Source organism: Lactuca virosa, chromosome 5, assembly GCF_052849685.1.
Source record: "Lactuca virosa cultivar CGN04683 chromosome 5, Lactuca_virosa_CGN04683_v6, whole genome shotgun sequence".
Lineage (NCBI taxonomy): Eukaryota > Viridiplantae > Streptophyta > Magnoliopsida > Asterales > Asteraceae > Lactuca > Lactuca virosa.
In genome coordinates, this window is record NC_136430.1 from 38,764,795 (window position 1) to 38,790,417 (window position 25,623).

The 25,623-nt window shown below is 36.3% G+C and overlaps 1 long non-coding RNA gene across 2 annotated transcripts; it reads left to right on the forward strand.

Annotated features, from left to right (window-relative positions):
- Window positions 1–18,098: 18,098 nt before the first annotated feature.
- Window positions 18,099–21,076, forward strand: LOC145117275 (uncharacterized). Of its 2 annotated transcripts, XR_013712591.1 has the most exons (6): window positions 18,099–18,230; window positions 18,310–18,546; window positions 19,477–19,862; window positions 20,302–20,538; window positions 20,647–20,772; window positions 20,887–21,076. It is a non-coding gene; the product is annotated as an uncharacterized LOC145117275 (long non-coding RNA). The 2 variants fall into 2 exon arrangements; XR_013712590.1 differs by having other exon boundaries at window positions 20,302–20,772.
- Window positions 21,077–25,623: the final 4,547 nt, after the last annotated feature.

Here is a 25,623-nt window from a genome sequence, read left to right on the forward strand (position 1 = left end):
TTCAATTCGAAGGAGAACCCTCGGGAGTCGATTACTCTTTATAAAACTAAAATTTTAGGATAAACATTGTACTTAGTTGTTATTCTGCCTTAATATCCTATCAATATCAAGAACATAATAATTAATTATTGGATATGGTATAATATATATATATATATATATATATATATATATATATATATATATATGTATCAGAATAATTATGGAATAAGACTATATCAAAGGAAAACTTAAGGATATGCAATGTACTTAGTTGTACCATGCCCTAATATCCTATCAAAGATATCAAAGCAAAGAAAATTATTATATATAAGGTTAAGTATATATATGTATAATTGTGTAAGGAAATTATATTAAAGAAAAAACTAAAGAACATAATAACACGAATAAATAATCATACTTTAAAGGTTTATCAAAGCAAATTGTTAAATGAGTAGTCATCCTTTAGCCGAGTAAGTTCAACAAACCCTAGACCTATAATCATTAATCATAGGAAAATAAGTAAGTTATGTATAAATATTTATGGCATTAACACCCCTACCTGCGGTTGCTAACTACAACCCTGACAATAATGTCACAGCAGGCATAACTTTCTAAGCCATTATACTGATGGGTTTGAGCCATAAGAACTTTCCTATGTGCACATGCAAACCCTAATGCTTGGATCTAGGTTTCTCTAATTGAACATGCAATTTATCCAAGTCTTGCAACCCTAGATCTAGTGAGTATAATTCGAGATTAATGAGACAAATCAGATCTAGATGATTACCTCTTGTTGCTTGCTTGAATCTTCTTGTTCTTGGAGCTTAGAGTCACAATTGTCACTCCTCTAATGGCTTACAAACACCAACTAGCAAGAGGATGATTTGGAGAGAGGTTGTAGGCACAAAATCGGCTCTAGGAACTCCTTAGGGTTTCTGGTAGCCGAATTCTGTAGCCCTTGGGGTCTTTAAATACTTGAGCTGCTAGGGTTACATCCTCAAACCCTAATTGGACAACTTAGGCCTTAAGCAGTCCAAAGATCCCTCTAGAATAAGGCTTGGACGAATTCAAGTAGTCCATACACCTTAATTTCGTCCACCCTTTAATCCATAAGGATCCACAGCCCAAAACCAACTATCACATAATTGACAGTTCCAGTCCCCTTTATTTAATTAATCTCTTTTAGTCACCAAATTAATTCTTAATTAATCTATGACTAATATTAATTAAATAATATGATTATTCCTTTAATATATCATTATCATAATATATTAATAAATCATAATATCTTCTCTCTCTCTCTTCATAAATCACCCTGTCAAGTTGCTATGGTGAAGGCAACCCAAAAGGACCATGCACAACCGGGTCAAGTACTTACCAAATATAGTTACAGGCTTAGACACTAATCCAACAGTCTCCCACTTGGATAAGTCTAGTAACTACAAATGCAAGCACAATCCGATTAGCAATCGTAGCTCTCAAAGACGCTGTCGAACTCTGATCTTATCAGTAACCTGTCGTTTAGATAAGGGATCGTATAATCCTCTGTTCTAGATATCATGTGGACAATTACATGGAACATAGTCATACTTATTGTCCATCAGTTAGTTTTTCGATCTCAGATTCATTTGACATAGAACTTAATTGAACACATCAATTCAGTCCTGACCGGGCCCGACACACAAGTCAAATCAAATCATCGAGGGGCCCTGATATCGCTTTTACCCTCTTAGGATAAAAGGAACAGATAAACTTCGACTTATATGCATTTATTATCCACTAATCAAATTATACACAACAATGCGTTTTATAACATCAAGTTACTGATGCGTTTACGCATTATCAATGCACAACCAACTAGCAAACAATAAACCATATATCTAGGTTTTAAGACCATATGATATTACCGTCTTGCGATCGCTCGTGATGAATTCCATGAAGCGATTCAAACAAGTGTGGGTTTATTCCAATGCTCAAATCAAGTTCATAAGCACTCATGAACGTTGTAGCAAACCTTTGCTATGTCTAATACATTTTAGACATTCTACACACCAATTCATGATAGTCTTCATTCATATCTACTTCCAACATATGAACGACTGTGGACCGTTCGACTAATTCGATCATTATCAAATAATTCAATTATTCAGGAAGTCAAAACATGCAAAATGAAACAATAGGTAAATGATTAACATAAGACAATAACATTACTAATAAATAATACTCTTTTATTTAATCATCGAATGTTAATTACAATTTATCTATTATACGTTTCTAAACTATCTAATCTAAACTAATATCGTCCTTCAGCCCGATCCTCCTAGCGTGCTGCAAGTGCTTAACCCTGCTCAGTCCCTTCGTAAGCAGATCTACTGGGTTATCCTCTGACGATACCCTCTTCACTACGAGGAGCCCTTCTTCCACCCGATGTCGAATAAAGTGATATTTCCTGTCGATATGTCGAGATCTACCGTGATCCCTTGGTTCCTTGGTCAAGGCAACCACTCCTTCATTATCATAGAAAATTTCCATAGGCTCTTGTATGGCCGACACAACTCCAAGGTCTCCAATGAAGTTCTTCAACCATATTGCCTCCTTGGACGCTTCGCTTGCCGCTATATACTCTGATTCGCACGTTGAATCAGCTACGGTCTCCTGTTTGGAACTTTTCCAAGTCACTGCTCCTCCATTAAGGGTAAAGATCCAGCCCGACTGTGAACGGTAGTTGTCCCTGTCGGTCTGAAAAATGTCGTCACTGTACCCTCGCATCTTTAAGTCATCACTCCCACCGAAGACTAGAAACCATTCCTAGGTCCTCCGAAGGTACTTAAGAATATTCTTGACTGCGATCCAATGCGCTCTGCCAGGGTTCCCTTGATATCTGTTGACCATGCTCAAAGCGAAGGCCACATCAAGGCGAGTACAAGTCATAACATACATGATTGAGCCAACTGCGGAAGCGTAAGGTACTCGGCTCATCTCTGCTATCTTGACTTCAGTACTCGGACTTTGAGTCTTACTCAACTTGGCATTACTTTGGATTGGTAACTCCCCTTTCTTTGAATTCTCCATACTAAAACGTTTTAGTACTTTGTCCAAGTAAGTATTCTGACTAAGTCCTATCAGTCTCTTACTTCTGTTTCTCACTATCCTTATTCCCAGAATATAGGAAGCCTCTCCGAGGTCCTTCATAGCGAAGTACTTCTCGAGCCAGGACTTAACCTCCTGCAGTGTCGGGACGTCGTTTCCTATGAGCAGTATGTCATCGACATATAATATGAGGAAGCTTACTATACTCCCACAGGCTTTTACTTATACACATGATTCATCCTCGCTTCGCAGAAAACCAAACTCTTTGACCTTCTCATCAAAACAAAGATTCCACCTGCGAGATGCTTGCTTAAGTCCATAAATGGACTTCTCAAGCTTACACACTCTATTGGGATGCTTCGCATTGACAAAACCCTCTGGCTGAGCCATGTAAACATCCTCAGCCAACTTCCCATTAAGGAAAGCGGTTTTGACATCCATTTGCCATATTTCATAGTCATGAAATGCAGCAATGGCCAGCATCACCCTAATAGACTTTATCTTCGCAACTGGTGAGAAGGTTTCGTCGTAGTCAACTCCAGGAGTTTGAGTGAAACCCTTCGCAACCAATCGTGCCTTATAAGTGTGCACATTCCCATCCACGTCAGTCTTCTTCTTGAAGATCCACTTGCACCCGACCGTCTTACGACCTGGTACATTGTCAACCAAATTCCAAACTTGGTTGTCATACATGGACTGAATCTCGCTGTCCATGGCCTCTTTACATTTCATAGACTTCGGGCCTTCCATGGCTTCCTTATAGCTGTTAGGTTCGTCCAGATTCACTAGTGTACTATCACTAATGAACGTATCCCCTTCTGTAGTAATATGAAAACCATAAAACTGGGGTGGAACACTAACCCTTTCGGAACATCTAAGAGGTAAGGACTCGTCAATTGGTTCAACCGGAGTTTCCTCCTCGGGTTGAGCGCCAGTGTTAGAGGTTCCTTCATCGCTTGACTCTTGAAGCTCTTCAAGATCGATTTGCCTCCCACTGTCTCCTTGTCTTATGAGTTCTCGCTCTCGGAAAACCCCTATCCTCGCAACGAAGACAACATTGTCACTCGGTCTGTAGAAGAGATATCCAAAGGATTTCTGCGGGTAGCCGATGAAAATACATCGCTCACTACGAGGTTCGAGCTTGTCGTGAGTCTCTCATCTTACGAAAACCTCGCAACCCCAAACCTTGATATGTGCCAACGAGGGAGCCTTCCCTATCCACATTTCGTGAGGTGTTTTGGCAACCTTCTTCGTAGGGACTAAGTTAAGGATATGGGCGACAGTCTCTAAGGCATACCTCCAGAATGAGATAGGTAGTGAAGCCCGACTCATCATGGAACGAACCATGTCCAGCAAGGTTCGATTACGCCTCTCAGCTACACCATTCAACTGTGGTGTCCTAGGTGGCGTCAATTGCGAAACTATTCCACATTCCTTGAGGTAGTCGTGGAATTCAAGACTTAGGTACTCTCCACCTCGATCAGATCGAAGCATCTTGATTTTCCTGCCCAACTGATTCTCCATTTCTTGTTTAAACTCTTTGAACTTTTCAAAGGTTTCTGACTTGTGCTTGATTAAGTAGATATACCCATATCTACTATAATCGTCTGTGAAAGTCACATAGAAGCGATTCGCATCCCTTGTGGTGGATCTAAAGGGTCCACATACATCTGTATGTATGAGATCCAATAAACCCTCACCCCTCGCACAAGTGCCAGTGAAGGGTGACTTGGTCATCTTTCCAAGTAAACAAGACTCACACACGTCATCGTCCCTAAGGTCGAATGACTCCAACACTCCATCCTTTTGGATTTGGGCTATGCGTTTCTTGTTGACATGTCCAAGACGACAATGCAACAAGCATGCCTTATCCATACTATTGGAAGAATCTACACATAACACATCATTTCCTAAGTTGTCTACAACCATCACAGTTTCATATATTCCATTACAAGGCAATGCTTCAAAATATAAAACATTATTAAGATAAGCACAAATAGAACCCTTTTCATTATCAAATGAATATCTAAAACCTTGTCTATATAAACCATGAAATGAAATGATGTTTCTAGCCATATCCGGCGAATAGCAACAATTATTCAAATTTAAATCTAATCCATTACTAAGCACTAAGGAGTATACTCCAATCTTGGTCACATGCGACGATCTTCTGTTTCCCATGACCAGATTCATCCTTCCATGCTCCACATCCCTATTTCTTTTTAGTCCCTGCAAATTAGAACATATGTGAAAACCACATCCTGTATCAAGAACCCAAGAAGTAGCATGTGACAAACCATTAAATTTAATTGTGTAAATACTTGTAAAAGATGGCTTGATCTTCCCATCCTTGATGGCCTGCAGATATTCTTGGCAGCTTCTCTTCCAATGCCCTATCTTGTGGCAGTAGTGGCACTCTGCCTCCTCTGGGTTAGAGTTGGGTTTAGCAGAACCAACTTTGGTTCCACTAGAAGAGGTGCCATCTTGGGACTTTCCCTTGTGGTGGCTCCTTGAGGGAGCCTTCCTCTTCTTACCTTTCCCTTACCCTATTGCCAAGACAGGGGCAGTAGCTGGAGTTGGAGTTGATGCAACAGATTTATCCTTGAGGTTGCTCTCAGCAGTCCTCAACAAGCCCTGAAGCTATCTCAAAGAGACCTCTTCCTTATTCATGTGGTAGGTCATGCGGAACTGGCTATAGCAGGAAGGCAATGAGTGAAGGATGATGTCAATTTCCAGCTCTTCATCGAAGTTCACATTTAAATTCAACAGGCGATCGACATATCTCTGCATCTTTTGCAGATGAGCGGTAAGGGACTCTCCATTACCCATTTTGGTAGTGATCATCGAAGTGATGATCTTATACCTTTCTTGCCTAGCGTTCTGGTGGTAGCTTTCTAGCAGATCTTGATGCATCTCATAGGGGTACTTGTCCTCATAGGACTTCTGGAGTTCTACAGTCATAGTCGCTAGCATGATGCAATGGACTTTCATGGCATCACGCTCGTGGGCCTCATAGGCCGCGATCTCTTCAGCGGTAGCAGTGTCGATGTCAATCTCCTTAATCTTCTCATCGAGGACATATTCTTTGTCCTCGTAGCGAGTGACCATGCGAATGTTGCGGATCCAATTACTGAAATTGGTCCCATCAAAGATCACTTTCCCACACAAGTTCATGAGTGAGAACGAACCAGAGGAGTTTGAACCAGAAGCGTTGTTGTTTGCGTTCAACATCTGAAAAAGGAAAAAGAACAAAGTTGATTAGAAATGAATTTCCCCAATTAATCACCCAAATGAGAAATTAGGGCTAGGAACCAACAACATTATTCACAAATTAGAAAAAGGGATGCCGTAATCTAACAAGCAAATAATTTGAAGGCAAGTGAATGTCGATTCACTAATTCTCCACCATGAAAAACGAAAAAGAGATTAGGTTTTAAATGTATTGAAAAACTCCTAGATCCTTTTGAGATTCATTGAACTTTTCAATGGCATGTTTAAATCTCGATATGCCCCTCTAGTTTGTGACTGGGATGCCGAGGATCACAAAGCGGGTGTGAATAACCATGCAAATGTACATGGTGCCCTCATTGTTACAGTCACCTATTCGATGTGCCGGTTAGCCACACACGCTCCATCGAACTATGACAAACAATGAGTGACCCTTTGCCACCTTTGCTTAGAACCCAATTAATGTGCCGGTTATCCACACACGCTCCATTAACGTTTTAGCAAGGGTACAAAGTGTAATTTCATGGAATTGCATCAAATTCACTTTTGCCTAAAGTAACTAAGATTGGGAATTTTGTAAAAATATTTAGTTACTTTATATAGATTCATTATACTTTTAAATAAGGAAAGTTTGCCCTATCCTACCCGTTCGGCTAACGATCCTCCACCAATCAAGGAAGCGGTGGGTGAGAATGGACACCCATTAAACGGCCATTTTATAGGCCATAACCTTATACCCCCCTTATAGATCGGCTTCGTGAATGAGGCCTACTAACGGTAAGACTAGCATTTAAGTTATACATATATATATATATATATATATATATATATATATATATATATATATATATATTAATCTTATAATATTATAAGTATAAGGTTGAATTTTAAACTTGTAAAATTCTAAGGTTTGAAATTTAAATAGTTCAAATTAAACTTTTAATCACAAAATTTAAATTTCAAAACTTGAGGACAAGTTTTGAACTTTTCAAAACACAAAGGATCAAATAGCAAATAATATAAATAAACAATTAATTTAATGATTATCTAAATTTGACCTAGTCAATATTATTTGCAAGATAGTTCAACAATTAATTCAAATAATCAATTATTATCAAATAAGGAAATTATTATTTAAACAATTGGTAATTATCTATTGTTTTGTTGAGGATATTGACAAAAAGATGATAAAATTCGGATTTTATTGAACCAAAACGATTTAGGTAAGTATCCTCAAGCAAAACAGCAAGAAATCCCGAAAATCACTCTGACAGACGCTCCGACTCGCCGAGTCCCCTTATGGACTCGTCGAGTTCATCCTACTCGTCGAGTCCACAATGGGACTCGCCGAGTCTGTCAGTCAGGGGCAGAAAAACGATTTTTCAAAGCTTGAACAAATAAACAATGCATCAATTCAAAAGAAACCAATCAAGGCTCTGATACCACTGATGGGTTTGAGCCATAAGAACTTTCCTATGTGCACATGCAAACCCTAATGCTTGGATCTAGGTTTCTCTAATTGAACATGCAATTTATCCAAGTCTTGCAAACCCTAGATCTAGTGAGTATAATTCGAGATTAATGAGACAAATCAGATCTAGATGATTACCTCTTGTTGCTTGCTTGAATCTTCTTGTTCTTGGAGCTTAGAGTCACAATTGTCACTCCTCTAATGGCTTACAAACACCAACTAGCAAGAGGATGATTTGGAGAGAGGTTGTAGGCACAAAATCGGCTCTAGGAACTCCTTAGGGTTTCTGGTAGCCGAATTCTGTAGCCCTTGGGGTCTTTAAATACTTGAGCTGCTAGGGTTACATCCTCAAACCCTAATTGGATAACTTAGGCCTTAAGCAGTCCAAAGATCCCTCTAGAATAAGGCTTGGACGAATTCAAGGAGTCCATACACCTTAATTTCGTCCACCCTTTAATCCATAAGGATCCACATCCCAAAACCAACTATCACATAATTGACAGTTCCAGTCCCCTTTATTTAATTAATCTCTTTTAGTCACCAAATTAATTCTTAATTAATCTATGAATAATATTAATTAAATAATATGTTTATTCCTTTAATATATTATTATCAAAATATATTAATAAATCATAATATCTTCTCTCTCTCTCTTCATAAATCACCCTGTCAAGTTGCTATGGTGAAGGTAACCCAAAAGGACCATGCACAACCGGGTCAAGTACTTACCAAATATAGTTACAGGCTTAGACACTAATCTAACATATACAACATCCGATGAAGCATTGTGTAGGGAAAATTTCAAAGTCATATAGCTCGATTATAGGGACTCATTGTAACATTGCTCGCCAACCTTAATTAATTAAACCACTTAGAGGAGAATGACTATGAGGTAATTAAAGTATGAAAGGATAAGATAAAGGGATAAAAATCTATAAAAGAAAGGTTATAAGGATAATTACGAAAGGAGTGATATATCCTTGAAAAAATAGGTTATAAAGAATAGAGCTCCATAGGAGAATAAATGACAAAACTATTATAAAGGAAACTATGGGATGGATGGTATGTCTATAGGAAAAGATATATAAAAAACAAATCCAACATAAAGATAAGCATCTTACTGGATGTCGAAATATCCCAAGTACCGCAAAATAGAATGATAGAAGAAACTCTCAATAAACTTAGAGTACATGGAATTATAATACTAATCATATTCATAAACAAATATCCTAAGATTCTTCTAATAGTGCCTTCATGTCAAGCACTACCTATTGAATTTCGAGGACAAAATTCCTTAAACAAGAGGATAATATAACAATTGTGACAATTGTCGTCGATCATTATTTACGGAAAGTGACAAGCGTCAAGTATTATAGACTTAATACGTAATATATATTCATCTATGAAAAAAATATATAAAGTTTTGTATTAAGATATATAGGAAAAACAATCAAATTGTCCATAATACGTAAAAATAAGTGCAAAAAAATTTATGTTATTTATAACATATTTCGAAAGTACACGTCGTCTTGATCTTGGTTTTAAATTCTGTAGAAATATGATTCTGTATGAATTATATATGATTTTTATAAGATATAAAAGTTAGTCGTGCATAAGGAATGTGTGACGTAAAAGGTACGAAGAGAATGATTGACTTTTAGTTAAAGTCACCAAAAGGAAAATTTTAGTATTCTTTAAGATATGAATTTTGAGAAAAAGAATGTCAAAAACTGAGTCTGTATGAGAGTTATGATTTTAGCAAAATCATTTAATCGTATAAAATATAGGGACGAAAAATAAATTCAGAATTAGCCAATACAACCTAAAGGAAAGTTGTAGTACTCGTCGATAGCTACACGTGATATAAAGAGCATCGAAAATGGGGCTCATATGAGGAACTTATGAAATTTACAAAATCTGCGTTTTGCACGACGCGCACATCATGTGCGACACGTACAACCTTCTAGAAGGGTGATGTGGACCACCAGGAAAGTGACACGTGGTACCCCAAGCACCCCTCATTTGCATGCCATGCACCCTATTTGCATGAGGCGCACTTCAATTTTTGGCCTATAAATAGCAGACTGAAGCACCCTCATTTTGCACCCAATTCTTTCTCTCTCTTGTTTTCTCTTGTAATTTTCCCATAAAAATCTTAAAATTTTTTCCATTTTTAATATTTTTAGTTTATTAATTGTTTTCCTCGAGCCCGGTTGATCCCGAGCCCCCAGCATCACCAGTCGCGGTCCTAGTGTCTTGTAAAGCATGCTTCAAAGGTGAGTTTCACGACCCCTTTTTCTATTTTTTTTTATCAAAATTAGGGGGGGGGGGTACATGTTAATCTATTACAAATATTTATATATCATTTATTATCTTCGCGTTATAAATATTTTTTTATATCGTAGCCCAAATAAGATAATAGATATTTTATCATTACTTTGTTAAAACTCATAGGAATAATATTATGCCTGATAGTTAGCCTGCCAAAAATCATAGGAATAATATTATGCTCAGTAGTTATGATGCATAAACTCTTAGGGTAAAATATTATGCCCAGTAGATACTCTGCCCAATTTTCAAAGATAATATTATACCTAGTTGTTATACTGACCAAATCTCTATGATAATATAGTACGTAGCCGTTATTTTGACCAAAACTCTCGGATAACATAACACCCAGTCGGACCATTTCTCTAGGGTAACATAGTACCTAGAGCCGGTCAAATCCGAGGTATAACTTTATACCAAATCGTTATGCTAGGCCATTTCTCTAGGGTAACATAGTACCTAGTGTTGGCCAAGGAAATAACATTGTATCAAATCGTTATGTTAGGCCAATCCTCTAGAGGTAATATAGTACCTAGTTGATTGATGACCAAAATCTTTCGAATAAATATCATTCCCTATCAGTTCGTATGGAAATAGTAATGTACTATCCCGTCTCTGTGTTCAATCTACACGAATAACTGTAGTATGTTATGCCGTTACTTATCTCGAATAAAGGTTATATTACCATTCCGCTAGTTATCTATACTAAAGATACCTATTTAAATATAATTATATTTTAATTATAATTGTATTATAAAATATTGAGTATCTATTTACGTCATAAGTACACCGTCATATAGGCTACGGTTGGAAAGTATCCAATTAACCTATATTGAGTATGGAAATTTACTCTCAGTCAGTCATCCTACCGTGCAGATAAGAATACCCTCCTTTCCGTAAAATACACTCCTAAGATATGAATACACGAATAATACCTAGGAGGAATACGAATTTCGGAAGCCATGGTACCTATAAACATTAGGATACTATTTCAAATCAAAGAATCAAAATATTTTTACAACTTAACAAAGTTATATACAAAAAGTATTTTTGAAGTATAATATATAAAACCTGTGAACTCAACAACATTATGTTGACATTTTCAAAACCACGTGTATTCCTAGGAAACCAAGATATGGAAGATTGCACTTCTCCAAGAAGTGGTTGATCGACGAAGCTACCGAAGACTTATTATCGTTATAGTTATGCCAACATGTCATGACACCTTTTGTATTAGAATTTCTAGTATTTTAGAAGTACGTTCTGATGTAATATTTTTATCCAAAATGGAAGTGATATATATGTTTTATATTGTTTTGAATAGTTCAATGTATGTTCAATATCTATGATCTAACGTACTAATGTTGCACAGCTCGATGTTTCCGCCGCCGGCCGAGGGTGTGACATCTAAAACGAATCACAAAATCTCTACCGAAATGAACTCATGTAGCTCAACATCACTCAATCCAATGCTAGAGCCTGAACAGGAACCAGAACCAGAACCAGAACCTCGTCCATGACGAGTCATCATCATTTTGAAAGTACAACAAAAGGGTTAAAAACATACTCATAAAGTCTCTCACACTACAAGCTCCTTAAAATCTTTGTGACTCTCCTTGATTTGAGTACGGATCCCGTTCTTCTAGTAGTGCAGGCCCATACTACCTTCCACACGTATCCATACATTCCTCAAGGACCATACCAAATTTCCTAAGTCACTTCCCTATAACAACATACTCAAGCTCGCTGATAATAGTGCACAAACGCACTAATAAACTTCCTAGACCTACCTAGGATTCCACTCCTCGCACATGCCGAAAGATCACTACTGATGCCGGTGAATCATCCCACAAATGCAGGTCCTACATAATCAAAATAAAATAGATGTTCGAATAGATGTATCTGCCCTAAGGCCTTCATCAAACAAGAACATGCAATAAGGCTGAATAAAAATTCTAAGGCTATCTAGTCTGATTACGCATTCATCAAATACTTTACTAGCATCACCACAAATCCTAAAGCATTTCTCTATCAACACATACAAATGTACAAGGCATCTCTCCTAAACATGCATTATAGCATGTAAATCTCAGCAAATCCTTACCCTAACACGATCATATAACTTATACCATAGCAAACTAAAACAAAACATTCATGTATGAGTATTTTGGGAATTATTTACTTGAGTTCGGCTGATTACATGCATCACACCCCTTTTCTTTTAAAAAATGTTTTATTGTGAAAAATATTTTATTAATTCGTCAGTTTGAGTCCAGACAATCCCTCAAACCAAGGCTCAGATACTAACTTGTAACATCCCAAAAATACCAATATTTTTTTTTTCAAATTTTAAGTAATAAAACCCATCCATAAACATCACAAGTCAAGTAATCCAAAACAGGAGTATATTGTTTTCATAAAAACTATCAGAGTAAATCCAAAAATCTCGTAGTGCGTAAATCGTTAGTGGATGCAACGCAATCAAGTTGGCTCCCTTCCCTGATACTGGAAGTGCCTGGAACGTTTAAAATTAAACTGTAAGCACAAAGATTAATAAGTTTCCCAAAATACCATATACCATACATAACGATGTTCGAATGACAACAAAACAAATTAAGCACTTCAGACAAATATCAAAACAAACTTTAGTAATCTTGCGGAAATAAACCTTCTGAAAAATGTAAATCAAGTGGACACAATATTCAACGTGGTTCGGTCAAGGTGACCTACGTCCATGGGCGAATAAGAGAGAGAGAGAGGGAGAGAGAGAGAGAGAGAAAGAGAGGATTTTATTAGCTTCCAAGAACAATTACAATCACAGACAAAGGTTACACCTTATTTGAGCTCTCAAAACAAAAGAATCTCTCTTGCTTGCTAACTGCTCCAAAGGATGTGCTCTTGTGACAACCCGAAATATTTGGATCAAAAAAGGTCTAAATTGCAACCCGATTACAATGAAAACCTTGAAAGCTAAAAGGGGATAGGTTCTTGCATATGAAAGTGTACACTTTGGAAGCCACATACAAGGTAATCTCTTGAAAGTTTATCAAGGCAAAAACTAGACAAATGGAATTGGTTAAGAATCACAAGAGATGGATATAAGAACTTATGTTATGTTGCAACCTTAAATGCTTGAACTTTAAGGCCATAATTTTGAGCTTTCTAAGCACTAAAAACATATACACCTTTATAAAAATCATCCAACACATAAACACACTTAAGGATACCATCTAAGATCATAAACCCTTTTCATTGGGCCATGTTTGGCCGTGAACACCACCCTAGGAAGGATCCTAGGGCGTAAACACCCCTTAGTGGACATTATTTGGGCGTAAACTACTTTAGGGAGCAATGCTAAGGCGTAAACACCTTTGGTGGACCATCTTAGGGCGTAAACTACTTAGGGAATCATTGCCTTGGGCGTAAACACCCCTTAGTGGACCCCTTGAGCGTAAACACCATTCTAGGAAGCATCTTGGGGCGTAAACACATCTAATGGAAGGAATCTTAGGCGTAAACACCCTTCTAGGAAGCTTGTGGGGCGTAAACACTTGTGTTCACACATGTTTACGGATTTGCATTGAGGAAAAGACAAACATATTGACTTTAGGATGGGACATTTCAACCATTTCCAAGGCTTTCACGGATAAACACGTATTGACCATCAAATAACTAAGCATAATCCCCCAGTAACCCAAGAAAACATCATGTCAACTTTCACCCTTATCAAGGAACGTAAACCCTTCCTTATCACTCTTATCCTTCCTTTATAAACGTAAACCACTCCTCACAATATCACAATTCACTTTCTATGAACTTCTAAAGTTGCTCTCAACGTATTCAAGCTTCAAACTCTTAGAACACAAATTTCTCAAAGGCTCCTCCCTGATCTCACGTAAGTGATACAAACTTGGTCAATGAATGTACACCTTATCTTGTTATTTTCATTTTATTTACACATAAATTTATGTGTTAAAAACTCTAGGGCATCATAATCTTCACAAGTCCATCAAACATTCCAAGTGTTAGGATCAAACTTTCCCTCTCATCACTTCAACTACACCCTTCAACCAAACCAATGTGAACTTCATACCCCCATATGTTCAAGTTTTTCTATGTTTTAGGGGGGGGGGGGGATACAAGTCAAACTATGTTTATTCCACAAATAACTACAAGCTTTTCATCTTTGTGTTAAGGATAAATTATTATTTGTACAAATTATGGTATTCTCTAGTTTTGATATGAATATGGTGATATGTATATATATATATATATATATATATATATATATATATATATATATATATATATATATATATATATACATATATATATCAGCAAAAGTAACATGATCAAATGTTATAAAACCATATGAAAAGTTAAAATCAATAAACTACATGCTTTTGGTAAACTTTATTGAAAGATAGTTTTACTAGTAAGCTTTGACACAGTATAGTCATTTACAAAACTAGTGGGTTTAATACCCAAGTAATATGTTTTGATTTCATATTTTTCATGCTGGAACACACCTGTACATTTATATAAAATGGTATATAAATCATTTCAAACCAACAAGTTAAACTATAATCGGTATAGTTTGGAAACCACGAACTACGTTTTCAAAGACACTTTAATCATCTAAAGGTATAACTATCCTATTTTTACAAGAAAAGGAGTCATAGTTTACGTAAATTTGTTAAGGCTCTTGTGAGACGCATTTAGTTCGTACCTACCTAGCATACGTGGTAAGTCCTGTTAGTTATAATCAGAGTCTCCTGGAGGGAGAGCGGGAGTTTGTGTATAGATCTATACAGTGTTGACACCCCAGACCTAAGCTGTTCGCTACAATTAGACTAGGCCAGTTTAGGGTGGCAAATATCTTTCGACGAAACTGACGCCTGTAAAACGGCAAGCCGGACATATCAGTCATATTAGTTTGGTTATAATGACTCACATAGGGATAAACAAAACGATTTTTGGTTTACGGGAAGCTTATACTTCATTAGTTTTATTGAAATAAATGAAACTATAAACTATTTTCTGTACGGTATTCACTTCCATTAGGGTCTTAGAGTTTAAGACTACAATTCATCTTTAAGAAAAATACTGCAATTTTTCTGTAACGATATATATTCTTACCTTACAAGGATATGATATATACCCGACTAACTTTATAAAATATCGAACTATGTTTCGTTTATTTTGTAAACTGATTTCACAACTTCGGTCTTAGGATTTTTAAGACCACAACTTTTCACATAACAAAAAATATAGGATTTTCTGGGAACACATTCTTGCTAACACAAACCAAGGATAACGAACAACATGCATGCAACTATACACGGTTTTTGAAACGAGTCTCACAAACTACTTTTATAAGAAAATATTGGATTTTCTGGAGTTTTACAACTTACTATGAAAACAAATATTACACAACTTTCTTACAAAAATGCTTATGAACTCACCAACTTTTTAGTTGACGCTTTTCAAAACGACTTGTATTCTCAGGGATCTAGTAGACAGTTATTCACCACGATCGAGGCCTGGCGTCGCTGCATTATGTTATTTCTACTTTTGTTATTCGTGTTTAACTCACTACAAGAAAAAGACCCTTTTACGACGCGCAAACCACGACACTCATTGATTTATGTTACGGAAAAGAGAGTGACATTAAAAAAGTGTCGTCTCTTCAAAACATTTAAGGATTTAGGTCACGCATTATTGCGTGCCCTTAAATTAGTGTCTAATGTAAAAAAAATAAAAACACGGAGGGCACTTTATCTAAAATGTGCGTCCTCTGTGAATGTTGCTTTATGATTTTTACTCAAAACGCGCGTTCTTAAAATTCTAAAATTTTTCAATACCCCGCTTCAAATCCCCATTCATTCTCTTCTTCCCTTCTCTCTGCAAACCCTAATCACCTTCTCTCTGCAAACCCTAATCACGATACCATCTCTGCTAGCGTCGAATATTCTGATTCTGGTCGAGTTTGGGTACTTCAAGGACTTGTTGGAGATCCTCTATAGGTTGATTCAAGGTTCCGATGTGCGTAAAATTGCAAAAGATGAATGGACATTGAAGAAATTGGTGAAAGGAAAAGGTGAAGTACGGAAGCAATACTTCCTCTCGAAGAAGAAGATGAACAGAAAGCAGAAAAAGAACAAGGCCGAGATGGAGATGAAAGCGAAATTAAGGGCAAAAGTCTCTCGAGAGCAAAGGATCGAGGCAAATAGGGCACATATGAAGGCGGAGCAAGAGAGAGAAAAAGCGTATAGGAAGGAAAAGATATCCGCCATGGCCGAAAAACTAAAGGATAGATACAATTCAAATGAAGATTATAAGAACTTACACGATCAGGTATCAAGCTTCTTCGCTAATCGTTTAAAATCTGATATTCAATCGTTGAATTCCTGTGATTCTACCAAAATCAGTTTAGCTGCAAAATGGTGTCCTAACGTTGATTCCTCTTATGATAATGCCACACTGATTTGTGAATCAATTGCTAGAATGATTTACCCTAGAAATTCCAATCCAGAATTCGATGGTCTTGATGACACTAATTACGTGTTCAAAATCAAAAATCAATTGAGGAAACAAGTACTCTTTATTTATTATTATAAGTTATAACTTACTAAAATTTTGATGTTTTTTTAAATATTATCTATACAGGTAAATCTGATCTGAAACAATCAGATTCATCAAAGGATAAGAAAAAGAAGGATGATGGGTCCCCTGGTGCATTGACGGTTTTGCCCCTGTATGCGATGCTTCCTGGATCTGCACAGCTTCGTGTGTTTGAGGATATGAAGGAAGGGAAAGGTTTAAGAGATATAATCATTCGAATGGGATAAGCAAAGCATCTGTAGCTCAGCGTGCTGGAAGAGCTGGAAGAACAACACCTGGCCACTGTTATCGTCTCTATTCTTCTATTGTCTTCAACAACATATTCCCTGACTTTTCTACTGCTGAAATATTAAAAATTCCGGTTGATGGTGTGGTTCTTCTCATGAAATCCATGGGCATTAAAGTGGTATTCTAAATCTACTTTTAGTAAAGGAATTTCATTTTCCTAAAAATGTAAAACTGGACATTTTGGGTTGTCCCATAAAGTTTCAGTCCCTGTCTACTTTTTTTGGCCCATTAGTAATCATAGTAAGTTAAATTTTGGTTCATAAGCTTCCTCAGTTGTGTTCTTATTAAGGGGCCATTTAAGACATTTGATAGTTTGTCTTTATATTTCAGACTAAATTGACAATTTTGGTGCTTGTGCTTAGGTGGTTCTTTTGGAATTTGGATCAGGTTCAAAAAATAATATTTCTGTAAATATGATCCTTGTTATAGGTCTTCATAACTTTTTCGTTCCATGTCTAATAAAATGACACTTTTACCCTTCATGTTGAGAGGGAGGGTGGCTTATGGGTTGTAGGCCTTCTAATTTATCAACCAATTTCATAATAATATGCTTTCAGAAGTCCTAGGTCAGATGTACAACTTAAATTATGGTTACCTTGAACAATGGACAAGTTGTTATAATAATCTATTGCATTTCGGTAGTAGCTTCCTGATGTTTTCTATGTGGCATGTAATTGAATGGTGACAACTGTTGGCCACATGTTTTGTATGTTTGGACTCTTGTAGGTGTTACTCGAGTGTTTATATAATAGAGGACGTAGATCATTTATTGAATTTGAGTCGCATAGAATATGTTAAAAGCTAGATAGAACAAGACAGCCCTGACATTTTCATATAGTAAGTTAAAAGTAACTTCTGGTTACTTTTAATGTCCTGATATACCTTTTGTTGTTGCTACAGGCCTGACAGAATCTCTATTCATTGATCACAAAGATATGTACATTGAATACGAGCAAGCTTCCTTAAGACAACTCTACAAATCAAAGTTTTTTTACTTTTTCTTACAACACACACACACACATTCATTCTCTCTCTCTCTCTCTCTCTCTCTCTCTCTCTCTCTCTCTCTCTCTCTCTCTCCTACAAATCAGGGTCAATTGGAAGTTCAAAAGGTGCTTCGATATCATCTTCCCACCAGCAAATCTCTGTTACAGTTGTCACAGAGTTTGTGCGTTGGAATGAAGAAGCAATTTCCAGATGCACTTTGTTTTCACCTCAGGTAAAACAATTTTTTTTTATTATATATATGAATCTTGGATACTTCACAAGATTCTTACATTCCCTTTACTCAATTGTAGGTGATGCCTTTCCTCTTGCGTCGCACGAAAGACCAAGTGTTGACAGATCTACCAGAGAAAATAATTCAACATAGATACTGTGACTTGAGTCCAGTTCAACTTAAACTTTATGAACAGTTTTCACGTTCACATGTCAAAAATGAAATTTCCACTATGGTCTAATCAAACGAAATAGAAACAGAAACAGGGGAAGGTGAAGGAAAAGATGCATCCAAAACATCTTCTCATGTCTTCCAGGTATAACCTGATAATTGTATGTCCATCTCTGTTCATCATGAATATATTATCTTATTACAAACAAATACTTTGTTGAAGGCTCTTCAGTTTTTACTGGACTCTGCAGTTGTACTGTATATATATATATATATATATATATATATATATATATATATATATATATATATATATATATATATATATATATATATATATATATATATATAGAGGGAAGGGTTATTTGGAAAACAAAAAAACTCTAAAAATCATAAAAATGCATAAAAAAAATACCTAGAGATCATAAAACTTTTTTTTAACATTTTTTATGAAAAAATCGCAAGTTTTTAAAGAAATTCGCTGAAAAAAAATTTGAAAATTTTTTTTTTCATAAAAAAAAAAAAACTGATTTTTTATTTTTTTTTAGCGAATTTTAATAAAAAGCTGCGATTTTTTATAAAAAAAATTCAAAAAAAAGTTTTGTGATCTCTAAATATTTTTTTTATGCATTTTTATGATTTTTAGGGTTTTTTTTAGGGTTTTTTGTTTTCCATAGAACCTAAACCTATATATATATATATATATATATATATATATATATATATATATATATATATATATATATATAAGTTTATTGTAATATAATACAATATAGATATGGGGTATCAAGCCTGGATGTGGAATAAGGATACACATGTCAACTGTTTGAAGTATTTTCTACAAGAAAAGCTCTCCTTTTTACTTGTCAAAACAGAAAACAGTAGATCTCAACTCGAAAACAGTTTCGAAAGAAAGTTTTTGAACATGGATATGCATGCCAATTATTTGAAGTATTTCCTATAAGAAAAAAAAACGAAACTCTTTTTCACTTTGTCAAAATAGAGACTAGTGAACCAAACTAAAACATTTTTTTTTAAAGGTGATATTGAACATGTATGTATATTAAATCTACAGTTGGAGTTGGATGGATTTATTTCCAGATGGGATTTAGGAGGAAAATAGATCTAAAACCAAGGAGATGCAGAAGAACAGATGGAAAGAAATGGAGATGCTCTAAAGAAGCTTATTCTGATTCTAAATACTGTGAAAGGCACATGTATAGAGGCAGAAATCGTTCAAGAAAGCCTGTGGAAGTAAACTCAACACCCAATACACCACCATTATCAATCTCCACCAAACCCATGATGAATTACCCTGTTTCACCTTTCCTTTATCCCCCCAATTACACATAGGTGGTCTCTTGGGGCTATCATGTATGAAATGCTTGTAGATTGACAAAACAATCTTTGTTTGCACAGACACAGTTAATGATGGATCGCATATCAAGCTTCCATGAACAAGTATGCATGATATACTCTACTTCTCCATAAAGAACCCTCACTAACCTTAACATGTGTTGATCATTGTTGGTATCTGTTTTCGGTGTTTTGTTATCACCATGAACAAAGAATGTAAAAATTCTATTGTTGATTGTCCGTTATGGTCTTTTTTGACCATCATGATGACTCCTTTTTTTTTTCTGAGATTTGTAGATAACTACTATCTTTTAATTATATATATATATATATATATATATATATATATATATATATATATATATGTATATACACACTCATATTAATTAAAAGATAGTAGTTATCTACAAATCTAAAAAAAAGGAGTCATCATGTATATGGAATGAAGTATGAGAATAAAGCCTCATATCCATCCATTCATATCTTATGTGGAATTTTCATATACGAATATCTTAAATATTTATTTTCCTTTTGCTAAGTATAGGAATGGCTAAGACTCGGAGTATGACCAGAAACCAAAATCATGATGATGATGCATCATCATCTAGCAGGAAGAGGATCACGAGTTGTGACAACAGTGATGTGGCACCTTGGTCAGATCTTGATCATCATTTACTTTTTTTTAGTTATGATGCAATTGGGTGTCATTGACTTTGTTGCATTTAGTGGGGTTTGTGTTCCTTAATTTTCATGTAAGGGTAAAAAGGTCATTTGAAGAAGAGTAAGTTAACAAATCTCACTTTCATATTTTATACTTTGAAAATCTGCTCAAGTACCTGATAATAGTGCTCTACACTTGACCAAGTAACATAATCACCATTTTTATCAGACATTCTAATTGGATGAGGAGAAAAGTTGGAGAAACTCCCATATGGGTCCCACGTCTTATAGAAGAACATGATTGGTGAATATCATTTCTTAAGTGTGGTCCCACATTCTTTGGATGGAGAAAAGGGTAATTTCGTCTTTTACAACTAACATTCCATTTTGATTCTTCTAATAATTATATTAGAAAAGGGTAATTTCGTCTTTTACAACTAACATTCCATTTTGACTTTTATTTGATCAGGGGTTCATTAGTCTTAAAGAATTATGAAAGGCAAGATGCAACTCTACTTAGTTGGAATTTGATGTTTATCATCTTTGTGTATATCTTTTTAGTTTGTATAACATTACATTGCAGAAGGTGTCCATTCAAGGCAATGTAGTATTAGGTTATATAGTTAGGGAAAACCTCTTAATAACAATGTACAATTAGATCCCCTTAATATCAATGTATTACAATTTTTTGACATGATGTTATTCGATGAAATTGATTGTTTTGGTATATATTTGTTTACATATTTTTGTATTATGCGTAAATGAGTATCGTAAAGACGCGTCGTAAATTCATATCGTAAATGGTTACTGAAGTTTATGACACGCAAATGCGTGTCATCTTCATTTATGATAGGGGCTTCCTTGATACACATTGCGTGTCATAAACACGTGCGTCATAAGGTTACGACTCGCAAATGCGTGTCATCTTCCTTTATGACAGGGCCTTCCTTGATACGCATTGTGTGTCATAACTGCGCGTCGTAAATGCGCGTCATAAATGCGTGTCGTAAATGCGCGTCGTAAATAGACGATGAGCAAAAGCGTGTCGTCTCTCGTTATGACAGGGCTTTCCTTGACACGCATTTGCGCGTCGTCTGAGCGTTTTACGACACGCATTGCGCGTCGTAAAAGGCTGTTTTTCTAGTAGTGACTTTTGAACAGAACAAGTGTTGTAAACAGTGTAAACTTGAAAGTTAAATGTATGAATGTTTGGGTTGCTATGTTTCATTTATATTCAATTGTTATGATACTGTACATGAAGTCACTCCATCCGCCCCCAGACGTTTCCGCCGTTCTGGTTTGGGGGTGTGACAGATTGGTATCAGAGCATTGTTTATAGTGAACTAGTATATCAAACCATACAAGATATACAACTATAAATATAATGAGACTAAAACACTCTGATGAAAAATATACTTAAAAAATATAAGTATTTTATAAAAGTATACATACTTACTAGAACAGTATCATAATGAGAAGAAAACAAAAGTATTTAGAGGTTGGAGACTACAGTTAAACCTAGGCAGTAATGTAATCGTATCTGGGATAAATATAGCCTGATCAACTATATTTATTTGAGATACGACCAACATGTGTTTGAGAGTGATAATTGTGTTGCAACGAGTCTAAAACTCACCAACCCTACATACAAAGGAACATTAGAACCAAACTTAAAGTCTAAAATACTATAGGAGTATTTTAGGACACCATATAATCCTCACACATAAACCTTCTACACGTTTCTCACATCTCCACACTCGCACAAAAAACATGGCCGACTTTCATCTTCATGGAGACCACTACTACAATTCCCTAGTGGCCAACGGATGGGTCGAAGAGGAGTTGGGAGAGGTTCAAGAGGAAAACCCAGAAGTAGGTCCCGAAGAACACCAGGTAACGGACTACGAGGGGGAGAATTCCGATGAAGAGTCAGACAAGGATGAAGGCACCATAGGGATCCTAAGTGACCCTCACTCTTCGGGAGCAACACCAAACCAATATACAGCACAAGAGGACCCTACCAACCTCCTACACTCTTTAGAGGAGGAAGTGGCCACCCTAAAGCAGCAGCTCCTTGTAGCTGAAGCTAGGGCGGTTCAAGCAGAGCAGAGGGTAGATGATACCACTCGTGAAATGAGTGAAATGGCCGAGCTCCTTGTGTGTTATTTCGACATATGAGCGTCATTACACAACTCGCACTATGTCTTAGGTTTATTATGTACTTCGTTATAACTAGTAGTATTGAATCAAGAGAGGTACGCCCTCCAAGAACCCGTGTAATCCGAATCAACTAATTGAACTAATATCTATATCCTCTTTTGTTAAACTTAATGATCGTCCACTATCTATTACTACATACTACCATTAATACATCATAGGGATGTAGGTCGAAACAATGAGAATCGTATAACCAAAACATGTGACTTATATGCGTGCATGCATAAGTGCATATCTATAATCATAAATGAGATACAACCAGAAGTGACGTCCCCAGTTACTCATGAACCTGTTTTTCATCATGCAACATAATCATGTCTTTCCATGAAAATATCCAGAGCACCGGCAAAACACCAATTCTACAGATCGACACCAGAACCTTGCAAGCCGCTGTAACAGCTGCTGTGGTAGCTGTCATGGCGCAATTCAACGCCAATAACACAAATGGAAATGGAGACAGTGTCAATAATTCCAACCGTAGTAACAACCAAGGAGACCAATGAGTGACAACTTGCCAAGACACCCCGAACCCCAAATCTAAGATCATGAAGCGAAAGCAAGGGAACAAGAAAGGAAGCATTTCAACTCAAGGGCCTACCAAAAGGCAACAAGCTGTAACCGCCTCTACCCCCACTGACTCTTCTACCTCGACACCAAGAAAACCATATGCTGGAAACCTCCCAAAATGCAACAAGTGCAGCTTCCATCATAATGGAGCCTGCCGGAGGTTGCATTGAAATAGGTACAAAAGGAAGGGGCAAACCGCCCGCCACTGTAGGTGTGACAACCCGAACCTTTTTCCATTAACGTTAGCCCGATTCCATTAAATAAATTTTGAATTTTATTTAGTTCCGTCAAATTCCTATGGTTTGGAAAATCATTTAAGCTATATAATTGAATTTTCTTTTAAGAGTCAGAACCAAAATCGCACGAAAACCCGAGTTACTTCGAAAATCAACAAAAATCGGCCTGACTAGTGTTCACGGCCGTGAACCCGATCACGGCCGTAAACCTGTTCACGGTTGGTGGACCCCACCACCGACCATACACCCCCTATATATATGTGTGCTACCCTCATTTATACTTTTCTGGCCGCGAACACCCTTTCTCTCTCTAAAAATCATCACCCGAAAACACAAGATTTCTCTTAATCTATCACTCTATCCGCCTTGGAACTCGTGTTGGAGCATCAAAACATTCGTTTTTCATCAAATCAAGCATTGTTGTTCTTGAGTTCACGACCGTGAACCCTTCAAATCTTCATATTTCACCAAGAACAGGCCGTGAACCCTTCAAACCTTCAAAGACCGTAAACTCTACAAAGGCAGTAAACTGTTCACGACCGAGAACCGTTCACGGCTGAGAACAGTTCACAGATGGAAACCCTTCACGGCCGCAAATCTTCCCAAGTCGTGAACTTGGCTGAAAACCCGCTTTTTCCGATTCAATCGAGTCCCGGTAACATTCCTAAACCAAAAGCAAGTGTTTTTCCAACACTATAATTAATGGTTTCGCTAATAATATGTGTATATGTATTTAATTATTATTAGGATCCCGTTAAGTGCCGCGTATAGCAACTCGAGGGTCTTCGTTTCCAGTCTCGTTGTACGGCACATTCACGCAACCAACTGTGAGTTCATACCCCTACGCTTTTATTATTTTCACGTTTTAAGGGGGAGAATACAAGTCAAAAACAAATGGTTTTTATGAACTTTATGCACAAAATTTCAACAGGACTAAAACGTATATAATTGATACAACCAAAAGATCATCACATTTTATAAAAATGCTTAGATATCTTATCCCTTTTGTAATATGCTGAGCATAAGGGAAGTTTTCAACTCACAATTATAATTGCATAGTCTTCAGAACAATACACAAACCGAGTATTTTAACACACATGCAAACTATAATTGGTATAGTTTGGGATTCAATACATTGTTTTACAAGTTTAAGAACCGTACATCATACAAATCTATAAACTATAATAAATATATAGTTTAGGGAACGAAAGTATTTGTTTATAAACTTATCTGTTAATTATAAAAAGGGTTTTCATATTATTATTACTTGTAAAGTCGTTAATCTAGTTTGAGAGACACGTCTTTGGGTACTTACATATGTACTAGTGGAAGACTACCCTTATGAACCAGAGTCTACTTGAGGGAGAGTGTGAGCTTGTGTATAGATCTATATGGGACTGACAATCCCACACCTTGCTGTTAGCTACAGTAGGACCGGTAGGTCTACGGGTGACAAAGTCATAAAGGATATTGGCGTCCGATTCACGTCGTATCAGTTAGTATGGTCATAAAACTCGCAAGTAGATAACAACGATATATTTACGTAGTAATATACTTTTCATGATCAATGCTTTAATAACATAAGTATGGAAAATACTTGTACTTTTCAGTTTTGGAACAATTAAAGCAACAACTCACACTCAGGGGGAAAATATAGGATTTTCCCGGACAAACATCAGTACTTTACAAACAATCGGATTATCATTCAACCATCGAATATTCATTGTTAATTCTATAATCCCTTAGTTTATGCATTCGGGTTACGTATGAAGAATATCCGATTGACTGTGGAATGTGTGGTTTCCGCCCCATTTCCTGTTCCTTGTTTGGTTGTGGGCTTAGGGCAGATCCATACAATTAACCGTCTGTTCGATATTGGTTTACACGTAGCTAGTATGAGATAAGAGATTATAGAAGGAACTGGTATTAACATACTTATGATAACATTCATTATATCAGAAAATATAAGGTTTTTCTGGAGAAACATAACACACTTGTCAAAGAACACAGAACCTGTTTTCTAAATCAAAACGCTTATGAACTCACCAGCTTAAATGGTGATCTACTCTTTCAAAATAACTTGTATTCTTAGGAAATTAGTAGACAGGTACTCCCGCAACTTTTGAGAAGACGGAGCGTCTAGAGAGTCACGTCTTTATATTTTTGCTACTTTTGTTGTATATAAA